At 40.0% G+C, this 16,489-nt stretch overlaps 1 protein-coding gene across 2 annotated transcripts in view; it reads right to left on the bottom strand.

Annotated features, from left to right (window-relative positions):
• LOC146706116 (disabled homolog 2-interacting protein-like) overlaps positions 1 to 16,489 on the bottom strand; it is a 175,456-nt gene that overhangs the window by 146,466 nt on the left and 12,501 nt on the right. The window contains exon 1 of one of the 2 annotated variants that reach the window (XM_085464137.1): positions 5,163 to 5,489. The exons of the other annotated variant lie outside the window; for it this stretch is intronic. The gene's annotated coding sequence lies outside the window, so the exon portion shown is untranslated. Of the gene's footprint in view, positions 1 to 5,162; positions 5,490 to 16,489 lie in introns of those variants that run through there. 2 annotated transcript variants of the gene reach the window in all.

Here is a 16,489-nt window from a genome sequence, read left to right as displayed (position 1 = left end):
AGAAAATGTGCCTTCTGATCTCAGTCACTTTCAGTGAGGCGCACTGTAGGCAACACAGCTAGTGGAATCTGTCAACAAGTCTAAACACACACAGATGCATGGAAGAAAACACATTAAGCAAAAAGCAAAATCAAAAAAACCCATTGAAACAGACATTTAAATTATGTTTCCCATAATTTGCCCATAAAAGCGTAGGCATCCGACTGATCAGCACCATTTCTGTGTGGGAATCCACATCCCAGCTTATAAACAATGATCTCTCGAGTCTCGCTCTCTAGCACACACACATGTGGGTGTATTTGCGCATCCTTCCGCTGATGAAATGGTACTTGTTAGAAAGGGAGGAAACAGATGGATTTGGAGTTCTGTATTTGAACAGCTTCAATCGCCTAACTGGGCAGGCGCGCTTTCATCTGTGTGGTGTTGCTGTGTGTGGAGCTATTCAGAGAGATCGAGGGCAGGACACAGGAGGAGTGTAACTATCTAGGACAGTGCAGTCTCACACCGCTGGGTCTATATAAAAAACAAAAACACTAACAAGCCATTCAACTGTAGCTCATTGTTAAAGCAGGTTTTATATCAGTATCACTAATATTTGGCTTATTTGTCATTAAAATAGCTGTGGGAATGTGTAAGTACGTGTGTGTGTGTGTGTGTGTCTGTGTGTAAAGAGTCAAAATGAGTGGTGGGAAGTTATGTGACAGGAAGTGAGGTGCACTGCAGGGAATGGGGAACCTCTGTGGCGGGAGTTCATTTTCCCCTATTTCCTGTTTTCTGATTCGCCTCAGCATATTTGACCGCATTCTTACGTCACCCATGTGCTTTCTCTGGTCTGTGTACGTCCTCGTACGTAAACGATAAACTGAGAGAACAACTGTAAGATAAACCTTGGAAGGGAACTGATAAACAAAGTGCGCAAAATATTTCTCAAAGTCTGCGTTTTTAGAAAGTCTCTTAAACATTACTCCATTTTTCTAATTGCTTAACCAACTGTGGGGCTGGAGCCGATCCCGGCAGCTGTAGGTCAAAAGGCTGGCTGCACACTAGACTGGCTGCCAGTCCATCAACGGGGCTGAAACGGACCGACACACTCTCGCTTCCACACCGCACATCGGAGATCTCATTTAAAAACACCCCCCAAAAATCATGCAAACTCCGTACAGAAAAGGTCTCGCCTGATTTGATGTGATTGTTCCAACCAATGCACCATTATCCCATAACTAACACTACAGCTGGTAACACCCACAGATGTATAATCTTTTTTAAAATCTATTAATCTGTCTCCCAAGGAGCATGTGTAATTTAGGTGGACCCCAAATTGCTGTGGCTCAATATAGCAGATTTTCCCCACAAAGAACTGCAGTAGCAATACTTGTATTTCAAACTGTACAGGGTCTAGCAGCTTTATTTTAGTGGCAACATTCAACATTTGAATGAAATCTGAATGAGACTCATTTTAGGTTTCCAGCTGGGAGACAGACGGTAATGACGACAGCTTCCAGGAAGACGAGGAAATGAATTATGGATAAAGTTCTAGATTAAAAAGAGAAAAAAAAAATCACAGCCCACAGTCTAATAAGGCCAGTTTTATCTGAACATATCAGAGTTTACAGTACCAACATCTGCACGCAGCATGGTGGTACACTGCACATATGATGACACAGCAAGTTTAAACCCACCATGAATGAAACCTGACGAATAAAGAGCACATGCGTCTATTCCACGGGCAGTTTAATAGGTAATAATAAAGGTGTGGTTCAAGGGCAGCGTCATCTGAGTTTATTTATTCAAAAAATTACTAATTAAGGAAAATATGCTTGATATAAACTGACTGTGTAGCAATCAAGTAAATTTAATTTGACAGATTCCATTAAATCGCATATTTTACATTGCACTTGTGCAACAAAATTACACAGAAAATTTACATGTAACTTTTTTTTCCTTTAGTGTAGGAGTCAGTAATGTGTAGGTGACCCAGTACTTTTGTACACATAGTGTTCAGACCTCAGATTACAGACTACAGATTAAAAGGTGGTGCAGCATTGTGTGTTTACAATTCGCAAGTTAGAGAGCCACACTTTTGGGCGGTTCGAAGTCTGATGTAAAATTGTTTTTGTCCAAGACAAACAAATGTAAGTAAAGAGCGACTGAGGTACTTAAATGACCTCCACTCCTTAGTGGTACAAATGTTGAGGGTGATGGATTAGTATTGGTATGTTTATTAAAACTACTCTCCACATATTGACAAAAAAAGAAGGCTTAGAGCACACCACAAAGATCACAAATGAGTATTTTGCACTGCTTTACCTTTAAAGAACGCTATATTCATCTTTAATGATACTCTAGCTGGTACTCTGGAGTCCAAAGACTGAGCTGAGTTAACTTGTGCAATAGGCTGGCAAGCTATACAGGGATCTATACATGCATCTTCCCATGACGATTGAGACAAACTCCTGAATTAGTTGTGAAAATGACTGAATTAGCAAACAGTGTATGTTTATTCTACACGTCCATTTCCTCCCACTCGCTCTGTACTGGAGTGTTAAATAATGGCAGAAAATGCCAAAAGCAATATAAAGAATTTAGGCTTACAGACTCATTGCTTTTTTGTTTTTTGTGTGTTTTTAGGGGGTAGCCCTAAATTCAGAAATTACATAGTAGTGATTAGTCATCCAGCGGGCAAACATTGAAATGGCTAATTGAGTTTGATAACAATGAGCATTGAGTGCAGTGAGAGTACAGCTGTACTCACGTGTCCAAACATGTAATCTGAAATACACAGAAACACACCGAGAAGATTATTACACACAATCTGACACACGCAGCGCATGCACAGAGTGTGCCCTGCAAAACATGTGTTCAGTAATTGGATGTCATAATTGTACCCTCTTCTGCCCCAAACCTAAAAGCCACATACACAGTGAAACCACCTCTTTATCCTGCTGTCAAACATGTGCTAAAAACCCCTTTTGTTGTCTGTGATTTATGACTCTTCCTAATTACACAAGTTTTTTTTTTTCAAGGACTGGGTAGGAAAGGTAAAGGAAAGCTGGAAAGAGAACAACAAATGGGTGCAGGTGGTTTGATTTCACAATGATCGGAGCTTCGAAACAGGTATGATCAAGACAAAAGATGTTTATCTTGAATCTTCTCTGAATCATGATGTTTGGGATTTAGGAAGTCAACTGATGTATGAATTTGTAAATCCACGTATCTTATTTTTATTTACATTTATTACAGGGTCTCAACTATTTCAGATTTGTATCATTCAGAAGTAAAGACGGGCACAGGCTCAGTCATCATATCATCAAAAGACTCTGAAAATCTGGAGAAATCTCTGTGCGCAAGGGACAATTGTATTACGGCACATTTTGACCAAACAGTTCATTCTTCAGTAAATACGTCACAGCCCGCAAACGTACAGAAAACTCAGCATGTGTCATACATATAAAAATAAAGTTCAAAATGAAATCTGCAAAGAGTTATGCGCTACAAGAAAACAAGCACTGGAGCAAAGTTTATCAAACACCACTGCTGAGTGGCACACTTCACTGGAATACACACCAAAGATTTAGAAGGTCAGAGAGGGAGAGATAGCAGAGACACTGAGCAATACTGGAATTCTATTATGCCTTTAGCCAGAGCGGTGGCAATTTATCACAGCAGTCAGTCCCTATCTGCAAACATCCTTCACTTTCACTTCTTAAGAACACTTAATCAGCTCCCAGCCTGGGCCACTAAATGCAAAGATTCTACAGATTTTACGTTTTAAGTGTTCTTTGCCGAAAATGTCTGCTTTGTGTCTGTTTTGGATTGTTCGAGTGTTTGTAAAAAATAAAATAAAATACAGAAAGAAATTATAGAAAATTTGACGCCCTGAAAAACTCAGGTCAACAAATCTGCAATCAAGCGGTCCAACAAAAACAGGATCTACAAATACAGCCAAGTGCACTGGTCCACATCACTGCTGACCTCCACCCTCTTACGTTTTTCCAGTCCCTCTTATTATCTGCACCGGTCCTTGTCTGGTGCTCTGCTTCACGCATCTCCCTCTCCAACGACTCTGCCAACTTAGGAATGCCATTCTAGCAGTCACTCCATAACTCTTAACTCAGTGTTCCAAGTAATCCCTCTCCTCCGGCTGTTCTGAACCTACTTCCTTCCCCACAGCTGCTGGCTGGCCCAGCTTGCTCTAATAATAGGACAACAATGAACGCCGCACACCCGGACACACAGCATTGCACTACTACTTCAGAGCTGGGGGGTGGGGGGCACTCAACAAAATTGAGTCTAAATTAAGCTCTGAAAAAAAAAAGGCAAAATTATTTATGCAAACAAAATAAAAGTAAATGGTTAATATCTATCCTCAAAAGTGTAACTATCTAAAGTGTTGACATTCTGCCCTTATGTAAGTGGATAAAAGACTGAAGCATGTAAACACATGTTGGTGGAAGAATGATGATGAGGCTGCACATTCAAGTAAAGCTACTATCTTACTAGGACACTGTAATCACACAGGAGCTGATAAATGAAGACTACACATGGCTAAAGTAGTTAAACACCACCCTGTGCCTTGCCACAAGGTGGTAGTGGAATGAGAATATTCCTCCAGTACAAACACACAGAGACGCATACAGACACATACAGAGGTGGTGTATAAATGTATAATTTATATTACACGGCTCTATCAGGTAAAGCAGCCCCCAAGAGGCGTGCACAAACGCCTAAAGAAAGGGAGCCGTTAATCAGAACAAAGAAAATCTGGAGAAGCTGAGATTTGAACTGATTTTTCCTGTTTTCATCTACTGTCGCCCCACTGCTGGAACCCCAGCTCGCAATCACATGCTACAGGTCCTTTGCAGCAGTACCGCAAAAAAAAAGAAAGCGTAATCTTTCCTTTCCCACCTATATTTTGCTTCTCTCTCTGACAGATCAGTCTGATAATGATCCTTGCCTGACATGTGAAAAGCTTCCCTCCACACACCTCCTTTCCTTCAGCTCCCCCCACTCCAACCCTCCAACCATGCGCCATTCCACCAAGAGAGCAATCCCACACTCACAAAAGTGGTAACTCTACCCCCCTGTTCTTTTTTTATTTCTCCTTTCTAGCACAATTATGAGGCAGTGAAAGGAGAAGAAAAAAGCGTGGCGCTGGTGCTCACCTCAGACAAGGTCCCACAGCCGCTGGGAAAGCAGAAGGAAAATCATCTTCAGTCCACTCGCAAAACCAAGAGCAACAAGTAGTAACTCCAGAGATCCCTCCTCCCCTCTCTCACTCTATACTTCACGCTTCCTTGCTGGGTTTTGTCCGTCTGCTCTGAACTTATTAAGGCTGCAGTACCTGCAGCGGACTGAATAAGTATGTGGCCATGTGTGTGTATGGATGTGTGTATATGCGTGTGTGTGTGTCTGTGTGTGTGTGCATGTATGTGTGTGTCAGGGTGCGAGTGAGAGTGTGTATGGTCTGGTGGACTCCTACAGGGGTATTGACTCTTTCTTAGCAGGGTTCAGGTCCTCCCCCTTCTCTCCCAGACTCATAGAGGGAGGAAAAGAAACACACACACACACACACACACACACACACACACATAATCACAGGGCAGGAGAGTACTCTTTCTTTTGTCACCTATTCTCACTTTCCTTGAAATATCTGTAACTCCCTGCTCTGAAGCTCCCTTTCATAGGGGAAAGCAAGTGACATGGAAATGTTTAAGTGTGTGCGCACACTGGTGCACAGGGAATGCCGCTGTGCCTCAACACCCGGGGCTGGGAAGGAGGAGGTGGAGTTTAGAGCTCGGAGAGCCAAATTCCTACCCCACCTCCAACCAATCAGAGGCCTTGTTGTGGCTGACCAAAAAACCACAGGGCCAGGCCGGGCCTCACTACCACACTCCAGCTTTAAAGCATTAGCTGAAGTTTGGCTGGGCACTCAGCAAACCTCAGCAAAGGTGTTGCTGATGATGGTGACGATAATGACAACAACACTTTTTACCCTGTCGGATGCACAGGAAAAGTCATATTTTTCCATATTGAAGCATAGTTCAGGCAAGAAATCTGTACATTGCATAAAAGCCGCTCCCAACACATATGGCATACATTTACATCTACAAATAAGTCAAATCTGTTTCCTCTCTGCAGGAGATAAACTTTTCAGAAACTAGTCGGCACAGCCAAACTAAACGCAGCACAACTCACTATAAATACGAGAACCCCACTTTGAAAAATTTTCCCTCTCTCTACCCACAATTCCCTCCCTCCTTCCCCACTAAATAACAGCACTCTCATGTTTCTGCTCTTGTGCTTGGACAGGCATTTGTCCATAGAAACAACAGAAGATTCCCCCCACTCCCACTCCCAGCCCCCTCCTTATATTCACACTTCTTCTTCTGGCCACTTTACCTTCTTTCCTCACTCTTCTCTCACCACATCTAGTCACACTAACTAAAGCCTTAGGGGTGTGTAATAAGAAAAAAGAAATCATGTGAGGCTTTCAAAAGCGCCTCTGTGCTGCTGAATGCTGTGCAAAATTTGTGGTTGTGCTCCTTTTTTCTCTTTTTTTACAGTATCCCAGCAAAATAAACCTATATTTTTGTTTATTTTGTAATGGGAGGTAAAACGATTTGTGCTGAGGATTTCACATATTTGCGGTGACAAGATGTTTCCTCAACTGAATTGCTGTTAAATTAATAGCTAAGCCACCCGGGATTACAGAAACACTTTAAAGTCAACAGGTTAGGATGCAGTGATGACAGACTGCTGCATATTTGCTCCACTAAATGCAGAAAGATGCTGACTGGTCTGGTACACTGGTGCCCGGGCAGTCTGTGACAAATATGACTATTACTTTCACATGTTTCATCTTTCTTAGCCCTCCACAGTGCAACGATAAAACTCTCTAAGACCTCATGTCATTGAGCTCCTCTTTGCTGGTACTGAACAAAAGCACGCTGATGAGTTATTTGACACATTTGGCATGTAGCAACTTTTTTTGTTGTTGTTTTTTGCTGCTTAATGAATTCCAAATTTCCAAAGCAGTTTTTGACAATTAGTGGTGCTTTTTATCCATATTGCCCCCACTTTTGCAAGCTACATGCAATGTCTCACAGGCATTTGCAGGTTTTAAGCTTTCAGTATCCAAGAAATTCTAGCTAAAGCTTGCATGTTTAAGTAGAGCATGTTTTGATGAGGTCTAATCTCCCACTCGTCAGGCAACAAACGGGAAAAACCAGGGGGTGAAATGAGAGGGGTGGGGTGGGGGTGAGAGTACAAACGGGAAAGACAGAAACCCAAAGGGTGAAATGACACAGTGAGTACTTTGGTATGTAGGCTATAGAGTTACCCAGGGGCAAAAAGTGAAGCACTGAAGTCCACTCCTATTGACAACTTGGACACACCTCTCCTTTTATCTTCCTGTTTGTCTCCCTTTCTGTCTCCTTAATCCCTCAGCCCCTGTCACTCTGTTTATGTTCCCATGTGTGTGTGTGTCTGTCTAGGAACTTGTAAAAAGCTATGGGCATAAACAGTGAAGACCGTGTTTAAACCTGCGTCTTTGTTTAGTCTATGAATAGATTTTTGACATTTTTTTTTAGCACCACGTGTAAGTTGGGTTCACAGCAGTACAGTGAAAAGCAACAGGGATTATTCTGCTGAAACAGACTGAAGAAAATAGCTGCAACAATGGAGAAAAACAAAATAAAGAGGAGAGATGAGCCTTAAGTATTACTTCTGTCATTGCATATTCCATTCGACGCTCTGGTACTTTAAAAAAAAAAATGCTGAGGCACAACTTAATGCATAAACAAAACCGACATTACTCTCTTCGGGAAGCTGAGTAAGAGAAAAATTATCACATAAAGCAGTCGGCTTACATCAATTCAAATCAGTTTGCCTGGATTAAGATTGCCTCTCGCCGACAGCGGCACAAAAGAGACAACGTGTGTGTTTTTTTTAGCTGGAGGAAGAGCTGGACGTGGGACGGCCAGGAATGCCAATATCTGCCATTTTAGGGACAAAGGCAATTGTGTGGAACACGTGGGGTCAGGCTGCTACCGTGTCCACTGGGCCAGCAAGTGCTTTTTGCAGGAAAATACCAAAGGGAATTCAACTCCTACAAAGGCTTCAACTGGAGCAACTTGTGCACCAGCAGTTAAACATACATACCATATAACATCCAGACCTCACTTTGATTAGTAGCAAAGTCAATCATCTCCCCCCAACTGTTTCTGACACTATTGTTAGCTAGAGCCCAACCGATTTATCGGGAGGCCGATAATAGGTATTTTCTGATTTATCACTATTGACATTTATGACAGAAGATAAATACAAATGAAAAAAGGAGAAAACAGATGGGAAAAGATCCTTCAACAATATTATGAGGGTGTAGATTTTCCACCAGAGGGACAGAAAGTGAAACAACTTCACTGTTGGGCACACAAACACAACAACCAGCTGATCTCAGCAGAATAGGGGAAAATAATAAATAAGAACATACAACAAAGCTTGGAGAGATCATTTTAGGTTTCATATATATCAGCTTTTCAATATCAGCTTTTTAAATAATCTAATATCGGATCGGCACAGGGTTAATAAAGGGTTTTGTGAGTTCCAATAGATTTTCCTGTACAGGCTGTGGTCCGCTGGCCTGGGCTGCTACACTGACAATCCTCGCATCCTATTTAAAATTTTTAACTCAGTGGTGAATCCTCGTCCCTCTATGCCACTCTCGTGCTCCCCAGGTCTCTGTGAAAAATTTTCAAACTACTTTCTAGATAAAGTTTTATCTCTTAGATCTACGCTTCCTTTGGTGGCTGACAGTATGTCTAATCCTGACTGTTCTGCTGCCTTACATCAATTTGAATTAATTTCACTTCCCACTCTGAAGCGTATAACTGAGAAACTAAACAATACTAATTGTGTACATGATGTTCTTCCATCTCGTATAGTCAAGGATTGTTTTAATGTAATTGGACCCTGTCTATTGTCTATATTGAACCTCTCCTTGCTTTCTGGTTATGTACCTTCAGTTCTTAAACATGCCTTTATTCAACCCGTTTTAAAGAAAAATAACCTGGATCATAGTGATTTTGCCAACTATAGACCGATTTCCAAGCTTCCTTTCTTGGCTAAAATCCTTGAGAAGGTGGTTCTACTTCAACTGCAGACCTACCTGGACGAGAATAATATAAATGATAAATTCCAATCAGCCTTTAAACAACATCATAGCACTGAATCAGCGCTGCTTCGTGTTTTTAATGATCTTTTACTTATGGCTGATAATGGTCGTCCTTCTGTTTTAGTTCTATTGGATCTTTCATCTGCATTTGATATGGTTGACCATAACATCCTAGTCACAAGATTAGAGCACTCTGTTGGCATTAAGGGCACTGCCTTGGACTGGTTCAAATCTTACCTCTCCAATCGGCTTTCTTCGGTACATCTGGCCTCATCTTCCTCTTCCCCTGTACCTGTTTGCTGTGGTGTCCCCCAGGGTTCTGTGTTAGGCCCGACCCTTTTCTCACTGTATATGCTTCCTTTAAGCGCTATCTTTGAGAAATACCACATTGCTTTTCACTATTATGCGGATGACATCCAGATTTATTTTGAGTTACATGATGATCTCGCTTTATCTTTAAATAACTTTCGTGAGTGCATGAGTGAGGTCAAGAAATGGCTGTTGGCAAATACTCTTATTCTGAATGAAAAAAAGACTGAAATCATGATTTTTGGCAGTAATGCCCTTCGCGCCAAACTTCAAGATGCCTTTGGCTTTCTTACTAGTTCTTTCTCTGATACTGTCAGGAATCTGGGTGTCTTGTTTGACAGCTCCTTTAAACTTGATAAACAAGTGTCTGCTGTTGTCAGATCTAGTTTTTATCAGCTTCGTCTCATCTCCAGGGCCAGACACTATATCCCGTATAATGACTTAGAAAAGCTCATTCATGCTTTTGTAACGTCAAGACTAGATTACTGTAACTCACTCTATTCTGGTCTCCATGTTACCCTTCTACATAGATTACAGACAGTTCAGAATGCTGCGGCACGTATTCTAACTAAAACCAAGAAGTTTGACCATATTACTCCGGTTCTTGCTGAGCTGCATTGGCTGCCTATCAAATACCGTATTCAATTTAAAATTTTGCTGCTTACGTTTAAAATTATCAATAATACTGCACCAACCTATCTTAAGGAACTTTTAAACCCTTATGTCCCTGCCAGGGCTTTAAGGTCATCCTCGCAGTTATTGTTAGTTCAGCCCAGATCTCGGTTGAAATCTAGAGGCGATCGATCGTTTGCCTTTGCTGCACCTGAGTTATGGAACAGCCTCCCGATTGGCATTCGGGAGTCTGATTCTATTTTTTCTTTTAAAGCACGCCTTAAAACTTATCTTTTTGAACTTGCCTTCTCTACCCGTTAAATGCTGACTGTTAACTGCGACCTATTGCATTAACTTTTTACTATTCCTTCATTCTTGGTGTTCTCTATCATGCGGCACTGGGTCTGCTATAATCTATGTGCTGCAGTCCATTTTATTAGTGGCTTTCTACTGTGAACATTGTCTGCTGTTCTTATTATATTTGATATTAATGCTCTTAACTGTATTATTTTATTGTTTTTTGTAAAGCACTTTGGTATGCCTAAGGCTTTTAATGTGCTCTATAAATAAAGGTTGTTGTTGTTGTTGTTGATATTCACTGTTTTTTGTGGATTTTGAAAACTGCATTCAACAAGGTTTGAGCAGAGAGCTGTATGTTTGATTTCAATTGATGTCTTTTACTCTTGATGTTTACTAACACCACAGCTGGCCTTGCATCTGTCAGAAATCACTGCAAAGCCTAAAACAATAGTTCAAACTGACCAGGTTAGCCTGCAGTACGCTGCCTGGTACATTCAAACAAAATTAGCATACCTAGCATCATTCATTTAGTTATAATTCACTTAGTTTTAGGTTTACAGTTTATAAAATTTTACTCGCTGGGCAGTCCTTACCTTTGAACATAATCTCTCATCTTCCATTCACATCCTCTCTTTCTTATATCTTTCTACATCTCTCGCTGTTTGCATGTTTTTGTTTTCTATCTGAATTTATCTCCCGTTAGCATGTGCTGCTCCTCTTCTGTAGCGCTAGCTAGATGCCAAAGCTTTTGAGACTTCTCTACTATTCAGCTGTGTGCTGTAACTGTAAACAGGCAATGTGATTTTGCAGTACTTTACAGCCAGCACAATAACACTTGAGTTGCTGTTGTGCGTTTCCACCCTTTGTTTTCCTGAAAAAGAAAAATGAATGAAATTCTAAAATCCTCTTTACCGTGTTGTTTCTTCAAACTATCAAAGAAGAGGAGCTGTAAAAACCGAATCAGAACAAATTGAACCTATTGGGTTAGCACTATGAGAAAACCAAAGGCAATTATAGTCTATTACATATTACAAATCATTATTATTATTTGTATACTTTGTTTACATGGTATATTACTATCAAGAAGGCAAATGAGAGCTGTAAGAATCTGAATTTAACTGAACTATAAAAGAAGCTTTACAGATTCATAAAGTTTTTATAACAGAATCTTCAACATCATTATAAAGAGAACCTCATTAACCCTTTGGAATACTTGAGACATTACTAACTGAATTTCCCAAGAACTTATCATATACACTGATTATCTCAGACATTGTTACTGTTGTTACAACGTATCTTTTTTTTAATGTCCCCGTGACTGCTCTTAGATCTTTTACATACAGTTTACAGCCTGTGACACTTCACTTGATTTGAATGTAAAGATAAAAACAAAGGATTTATAGTGAATACCTTAAGTTGTATGTTGCTGCTACTCCAGAGGTCTAATTTTAGGCTCAAATAATCGGATTTTCCCACCAGCACTGGCACTGAAACACGTGCTCCAGTGGATCATGACAAATCTGTAACTGAGTAAACCAAATAAACAATAAGGAAGGATAAACACAAATTAAGATCAATTTACCTGAAAAAATTTGAGAATCCTACTTTGATTATAGGGGGGGTGGGAGGGGAGTTGCCCGAGTGTGCCATTCCTTGTTACTTTAGCAGTTACTGTTCCCGTCACTCAGTCAGTATTTTCCATTTCTCTTTCCTCGGCTCATTCCCTCGCCACTCTCGGCTTCTCTTTTGCTCAGTGTGCTCCATTTACAGAAGATTTACAGAGACATGAAAAGCATACAACCAACATAAATTTGTTGTGAGCATGTAACGCGCTCACGGCTGCACTTGGCTCCGTTCCTGGCCCTTGCAGTCACTTCATCTTAGACACACATCACACACTTCAAAAGCAAAACACGCCACAGATTCGCACACACGTGTACGCACGAACCACACCAACACACTTGTCATCTACACAACACGCTGCAAAGGCATCATCTAGATTTCTACATTAGCGTTCCAATTTTCCCTTCTTTTTTTTTAACCCTCTGTTGTCTCAGACAAGCTCTGCTTTCCCTCTGGTTGCAGTGCTCTGTTGACTGACAGTATCCCATCAGGGAGGCTTTCTGACAAATGGGGCCAGATGGAGTTGTGCCACTGTTGCTGCTGGCCACAAGACAGCTCTCTGAGGTTATTGCTTAGCTCAGCTTTTACAGTGTTATTTATATACACCATATACACCACCAGACTAGTTTAAGTGTTTGATTAACTTTTCATGTGTGATCTCCTGTGTATAACTCTGAAACGTTTGGTTAACACTTAACCTCTAGTTATATATATATATTCATATATATATATATATGTATATATATTATGCAGCTATTCCTTTACCGCTGTTTACATTCCAAATAAAAGCTTCTTTTCCCTGATGGTCTTTTTAGGAACTTTAGAGGCTCACGGCCCTGACCTTTCCATGTCCATGTAAGACTAGAGCAGGCAAACGTCATTAGGGTGCCCTCGCTCACATTAACCAAATGGAGTGCTTCTAGCATCCATCTACCACCTGTTGTGTGTAACGTCTTAGAGAAAGCGATCTCAAATTTTAGTTTCTGCTTCAGACAAATGTGGAACTTTTTAACTGGGCCTGTAGCCACCAACAAACACGCCATTTAAGGCCGGGAGATTGCAGAGCATATCTGACGCAGTAATGATTTTGAATCAGCGTACAGATTTTTACTTTGGTGTTACTAATGACATGTAAAATGACTTAAAGAGTCTAAAAACAAGCATGATAGAGAGAAAGCAAATGGGAGGATACAAGTGTTAAAGATCTGCCAAATGGTCCTCTGTGGTTCTATTCTATGAAGAGGCAAACTGTGCACTGCAGCAGAAGAAGAAACAAATGTTTGTGGCATGTCTTCTGCTGAACGTCTTGCTCACGGCATCGCAAATCACACTTTTAAAAAAAGTGTGCATATAAAAGTCATACGGCGGCTATAACGTGTGATTAGTTTGGATTTCACTGTAGTGAAAAAAAATGGAATTGTCTTTTAGGAAAATTATTAGCAGCATCATCTCAAAAAGCACAGAGGACACCTGACTGCTCTGCTCTGTTTGTACAACAGTATTCACATTTACAGCTAGGAAGGCACCGGCCAGTCCAGTACCAGCTCAAACAGCTAGATCTGTTATTGGTGAGTAATGAATAGATTATCCTCAATCTATGGTGCCAATCTATTTATTTACGCTTTGTTTACTAAGTTTACTGAACAAGCAGCCGGTCACCAGAAGTGCACGAGAAAGCCAACAGTAGTGGGTCACTAGTCTGAAGGTATTTCACGTTCTACATTTATGCATATATATATTTTTCAAGTTTCCACTAATTTCAGATATAACCACAAACAGTCAGCAAGTGATTTTGATAACCAAACAGCTCCATTCATAGTGTTGCTCCAAGTCTTTCCCTCACTTCCTGTATCTAAGTCTCAGTACTTCACTAACATAATGAGCTGTCCTCAACTTGATTACTGTTATTTTTGCTCCACTCCCTGTGCACATGCAGTGAAACTGAGAGCAGAGGAAAGAAAGGAAGGAGTGCATAAAGACTCCCACTGAGCAGAATTAACACAAATGCAAATAAAACAATTCATTTCTCTATCTTGGTGCTGTGGTTATGCATTATTTTAAAAACAGATTACCTAAGTTAATGTGTATACTACAATGTATTTGTATTTCACTATCATTGAAGAGGTGGCTAGATCCAAATATCGATAGCACTGAATCCAAAGCTGGTATTGGTATTAGATTGATACTTTGTTTCTATCCTCGATGTTCAATTTGTAGCCCACTGAATTGTTTTAAATAAAAACATAGTTTAAAAACGCTCTATGAAAATTAGGCTAAAAGTATCTGTATCAGTATTGGTATCAGATCAATACTGGCCATGTGTTTATTTGGTACCAGATCAATGCCAAATTTTGGAGTATTGCACAGTACTAGTATTTCTGTATTTGGAAAGCAAGATTTAGGCTCTTCCTCTCTTCTCTCTTCCTTACAGTGAGGATTACAGCTTATTCATTTACGATGACAAAGGACAGGTATTGGTATTGGATCTTTTTATTGGTATTTAAACCTAAAATGTTGGAACAGTGTGTCCCCTTTTGCAAGAAATACAGCAAACATGACACTGACTTCTTTCAAAGCACCACCTAGTTAAGTTTTATACAGACAGCTTGAAAAACTTTCAAGCTCAGAAGACTCAGCCTTCTCTGTGGTTTCAAGGTCTTTTGTTGCTTGGTTTTTTCCCTTCTTTTTTTTATGTTGTACTATCCATTATGCAATTATGCAAATACCCACAGCAATCTTCTTGTGTGGCTGCACAGCTACAAATGTGTGTGATGGTTTCTTTTTTCACTTCAGAAACATTCACACTATTCCCCACAGAAAAAGTCAAATATACTATTAAGTGTGGAAGCAGAATCCCATCATAAGCAATCAATTGAAATGCATTCGTGGAGAATTTTAAATCCAAGTGTGAAATGCAATCAGCTCGAATAGATACAATCTGGATCTGGATGACGCAAGGTCTTAAGTTACAAAGCTATATTCTTTTTTTTCTTCTTTTTTAAAAAAAAAAAATACATATGTAGTCCAGTACCAATGAGAGGTGGACAACTGTGGTTATATTTGAAGGTAATGCCTGGTTTTCATTTCAAAATAACATCAGAGGCTCTTTAGTTAAGAAACGCCTTTGCCACAACACGCAGCCTGTCATTTGAAAACTGCTCCTGATATTCTTTTCCTTGCCAGCTAATCCAGTGGCAGGTTGAAGAGGTGCTCCTTTGTTTATACTTTGGCTCTTAATAACAGGCTGTCCGATAGATTTGGCTGCCCTAAATTATAGTATGAGGTCATCATGTTAAATTCTCAATATCCAGAAATCAAAGCTGACATTTGTACACAATGTGACATAGTCTTTGTTCTTACCTGAATAGAAGGGTAATGGTATTAAACATTAAAGCCTCTCTTTGTAACTTCACTGGATAATTTCTAACATTTATCATTTGCCATGACAATAAAGGGTAAACCATTTATTATTATACTTGTAAACATAAGGATATAAATATTCTTCTTCTTCTTAATGTTATTATTGTTTAATTATTAATTATTTATTTGCTATTATGATGTAATTTGTATTTTTGTACCATATAGAAATGCGATTATTTTTTAATCTTCTAATAATCATTAAGTAATAAAAATTAATCATTTATGTCACAATATTATCATTCCCTACTGGTGGGATGGAATCAGCGAGGCAGAAGTTGGTGGTAAAGAATGCTATTACCTAATATAGGCAGCATAAAAGGGCATACCTAATGGTTGCAAAAAGACTTCTGGTTGTGAAGTGAGCTTCACTGACTCATTGACTCGTATTGTACTCCTTTCACAATGGACACATGTTGACAACTAACTCTCCCTTGAATTGGGAGCGTTAAGGGAGGGGTAAGAAAATGGCTTGAGGCTTCACAACCGAATTTCACAAAAACAGCGGGTGAGATTATGATCTCTACCAGGCCTCACAGATGAAGCGTGTGAGATACAATGATATTATTTGGCATTACTGCATAAGCATGAGAAACATATAAAGCACAAGGACAACCACAGCAGTCAAAGTTGAGGTTTAGAAAAAACCTAGCTTGTCTCAAGTCTGCTACAACTATGTGAAGCACATGGTTGCAGCAGACGGCTGCCCCTCCCTAAGCCTGGTTCTGCTGGAGGTTTCTTCCCGTTAAAAGTGAGTTTTTCCTTCCCACTGTCTCCAAGTGTTAGCTCATAGGGGGTCGTCTGATTGTTGGGGTTTTTTTTGTATTATTGTCGGGTCTTTACCTTACAATATAAAGCACCTTGAGGTGACTTTGGTTTTGATGTGGTGCTATATGAATACAATTCAGTTGAACTGAATTTAATATGAAGTCACATAAGGTCTGTATAGTGTGGGTAGTGGCATTTCCAGTGATAAAATTCCCCAGAGGATCCCACTTGAAGTGTATCATTTAGTTATATACAATCATCAAGAGCTGAAAAAGAAAATGACAAATT

The sequence above is a fragment of the Copadichromis virginalis genome, linkage group LG7 (assembly GCF_057382275.1).
Source record: "Copadichromis virginalis isolate Kocher_CV1m ecotype Utaka linkage group LG7, C_Virginalis_male_GT1.1, whole genome shotgun sequence".
Taxonomy (NCBI): domain Eukaryota; kingdom Metazoa; phylum Chordata; class Actinopteri; order Cichliformes; family Cichlidae; genus Copadichromis; species Copadichromis virginalis.
This window is presented reverse-complemented; position numbering and strand designations above follow the sequence as displayed.